This window comes from Poecilia reticulata, linkage group LG18, assembly GCF_000633615.1.
Source record: "Poecilia reticulata strain Guanapo linkage group LG18, Guppy_female_1.0+MT, whole genome shotgun sequence".
Taxonomy (NCBI): Eukaryota; Metazoa; Chordata; class Actinopteri; order Cyprinodontiformes; family Poeciliidae; genus Poecilia; species Poecilia reticulata.
Window position 1 is genome coordinate 18,604,516 of NC_024348.1, and position 3,414 is coordinate 18,607,929.

At 36.4% G+C, this 3,414-nt stretch overlaps 1 protein-coding gene and 1 long non-coding RNA gene across 2 annotated transcripts in view; one reads left to right on the forward strand and one right to left on the reverse strand.

Annotated features, from left to right (window-relative positions):
• LOC103480759 (YTH domain-containing protein 1) overlaps positions 1–3,414 on the reverse strand; it is a 23,539-nt gene that overhangs the window by 17,084 nt on the left and 3,041 nt on the right. The window lies entirely within an intron of this gene.
• Positions 10–449, forward strand: LOC103480758 (uncharacterized). The gene is made up of 2 exons (XR_536169.2): positions 10–268; positions 362–449. It is a non-coding gene; the product is annotated as an uncharacterized LOC103480758 (long non-coding RNA).

Consider the following 3,414-nt stretch of genomic DNA (forward strand, 5'->3'; position numbering starts at 1 on the left):
AGCCCCTCAGTGTGATTTGACTAAATCTTCTTGTGTTTTGACCCGAGTCTGTTCAGGTTCTCAACCTACTCTCGTGACCTTACCCTCAGGAATCCTTTGGAGCCCACCAGTCCAGAAGAATCCATCTGTGACGCCTCTGCTGCCGACTCAGCTGCTCCCCTGTGGGGACACACCTGACCTGCCACCCTCCAACGTCTGGATCCTTCCCAACCTGCCTCCAAAGCTCTCTCCACTGCCTGGAACCCCGTTCCTCCACCCGATTGTCCAAGTAAGATCTGTACCCCCAACCAGTGGTTATCTCCATTTCCTACCCCACCCCCCCCGTGAAACCATTTTAACCTGTCTATTCCCTTGTGTGCAGACGCACCCGGACTCCGACCCGCTGACCTCCCTAGTCGGGCTACCTTGTTTGATTTTTTGTATTTTACAATAAACACTCTTTTCATCCATCTCTCCGTGAGGGTTTCTGCATGTGGGCTAAAAACATTAGACCAAGCATGACAGCATTGTATCATCCGCGTAGTTATGGTAGCTGATCCTATGTCCTGTTATAACCTTAGCCAGTGGGAGCATATAAATATTGTAAAGAAGGGGTCCTAGGATTGAACCTTGGGGTACCCCACATGTGACCTTTGACCTCTCTGATGAGAAATTTCTGATTGAAACAAAGAAATCCCTGTTCTTTATGCAGGATTCAAACCAGTTGAGCACTGGACCGGAGAGTCCGACTCAACTCTCCAGTTGATTCAGTAAAATGTTGTGGTCAACAGTGTCAAAAAATGCACTGAGGTCCAACAGAACCAGTACTGTGGTTCTCCCACATTCTGTGTTTATATGGATGTCATTGAACACTTTTACAAGGGCCGTCTCCGTGCTGTGGTGAGCACGAAAATCAGACTGGAAGGAGTCAAAGCAATTCATTATTGTTAGAAAGTTATTTAATTGTTTAAAAACAGCTTTTTCAATAATTTTGCTGATGAATGGGAGGTTGGAGATCGGCCTGTAATTCTGCAGTAGGGATTTGTCCAGATTGTTCTTTTTTATAACTGCTGTTTTCTTAGCCTGGGGGAAAACACCTGAAGAGAGCGATGTGTTTACTATTTGGATCAGATCAGTAGCAATGACAGGCAGGATTTTCTTTAAAAAATGTGTGGGTAGGACATCCAGACAGCAGGAACCAGAGCTTAATTGACTTATAATTTCTACAAGGGTTTTATAATTGAGTAGTTGAAATTGGGTCATTTTTCCTGCGTTTGTTTTGTTTGGGCACAGCATTGGTACTGGCTTTAGAGTGGATGTGCAGATTAAATCTCTGATTTTTTACATTTTCTCTGAAAAGAAGCTGTAAAACTTGTTGCAGGCGACATTAGATTGAAGTTCAGGTGGCAACGTTATCGGAGGATTTGTGAGCCTGTCAACAGTAGCAAATAAAGCTCGAGCATTGTTAATGTTTATGACATCTGCAAAGAAAGCCTCTCTTGCATGTTTTAGTGTTGAGTGATAGTTATGTAGTCTTTCCTTGTAGATGTCATAATAAACGTAAAGTTGAGTTTTACGCCATTTCCATTCGGTTCTACGGCAGAGTTGTCTTGCAGATTGAACTGTTTGTGCATTTCTCCATGGAGATTTCTTCCTACCWGTCACAACCTTCACTTTAATAGGGGCAATGTAATCAATGATATCTGAAWGTTTGCACTGAAAATCATCTACCAACTTATCTACGTCATTGTAGCTTAAGGGCGAGGAAGAAGAGTAGATTTGATTAAATGTTTCTGCTGTGTTTTCTATGAAAGTACGTTTTGTGATAGTACCCGTTTGTCCAAGTGGGTTAACGGATAAAAAACTGTCAACGATAACAGCAAAGTTATCCGACAGGGCGACATCAGTTACAGAGACATTGGAAATATTCACACCCTTACTGACAACCAGGTCCAGTGTGTGTTCATGAGTGTGTGTTGCTTGTTTGACATGTTGTGTTARACCAAAACTCTCTAATATATTACAGAGCTTTTTAGCCCCTCGGTCTTGGGAGTTGTCAACATGAATGTTGAAATCACCGACAATTATCAGACAATCATAATCAATGCATATGAGAGATAGCTCATTGAAGTTCGTAAAGAAATTTTCCTCATATGTTAGAGTTTTGTATAGAGATAGTGTCAAAGATCGTTTGTGGCCTTTTACCTGGATTCCAAGATATTCAAAAGACATAATATGACCCAAAGAGATTTTACTACAGTTCATGGTATTCTTAAATATTGAGGCCATGCCTCCTCCTTTTGTGAGTTTTCTATTTGCTCTTAAAAAATTTTTACGTAGGAGGCGTTGATTCAATTAATACGATTGCTTCATTATTGTCATTCAGCCATGTTTCTGTCAGAAATTAAACATCAATAATGACATTATTATGAGATCATTTTAATAATCTTACTACTAAGTTTAAATTGAACTACTAAACATGAACAAGTATAATATGACCTAACTACTAAGTTTAAAATGAACTAACTACTAAACACGAACAAATATAAATATACCAAACTACTAAGTTTAAATTCAAATAACTTCTAAACATGAACAAGTATAAAACGACCAATCTACGAAACATGAACAAAAAGACCTAATAAGTTTAAAATGAACTTAATAATAAACATGCACAAGTATAAAAAGACTTAACTACTAACTAACTTTAAAATTAACTACTAAAGACTAACAAGTACAACATAACTAATAAGTTTAATGTGAACTAACTACTAAACATGAACAAGTATAAAAAGACCTAACTACTAAACATGAACAAGAACAAATATACCTAACTAGTATTAAAATGAACTAACTACTAAACATGAACAAGTATAAATATACCTAACTACTAAACATGAATAAGTATTAAATGACCTAACTACTAAGTTTAAAATGAACTAACTACTAAACACAAACAAGTACAAAATGACATAACTACTAACAAAGTTTAAAATGAACTAACTACTAAACACTAACAAGTATAACATAACTAATAAGTTTAATGTGAGCTAACTACTAAACATGAACAAGTATAAAAAGACCTAACTACTAAACATGAACAAGAACAAATATACCTAACAAGTATTAAAATGAACTAACTACTAAGTTTAAAAAGAACTAACTACTAAACATGAACAAGTATAAAAAGACCTAACTACAAAACATGAAAAAGTATAAAATGACCTAACTACTAAGTTAAAAATGAAATAACTACTAAACACGAACATGTACAAGTACAAAATGACATAACTACTATGTTTAAAATCAACTAACCTCTAAACATGAACAAGTATAAAATGACCTATCTACTCAACATGAACAGTCTAAAAAGAACTAATATAAAAAGACTTCACTACTAACTAACTTTAAAATTTACTAACTACTAAACACTAA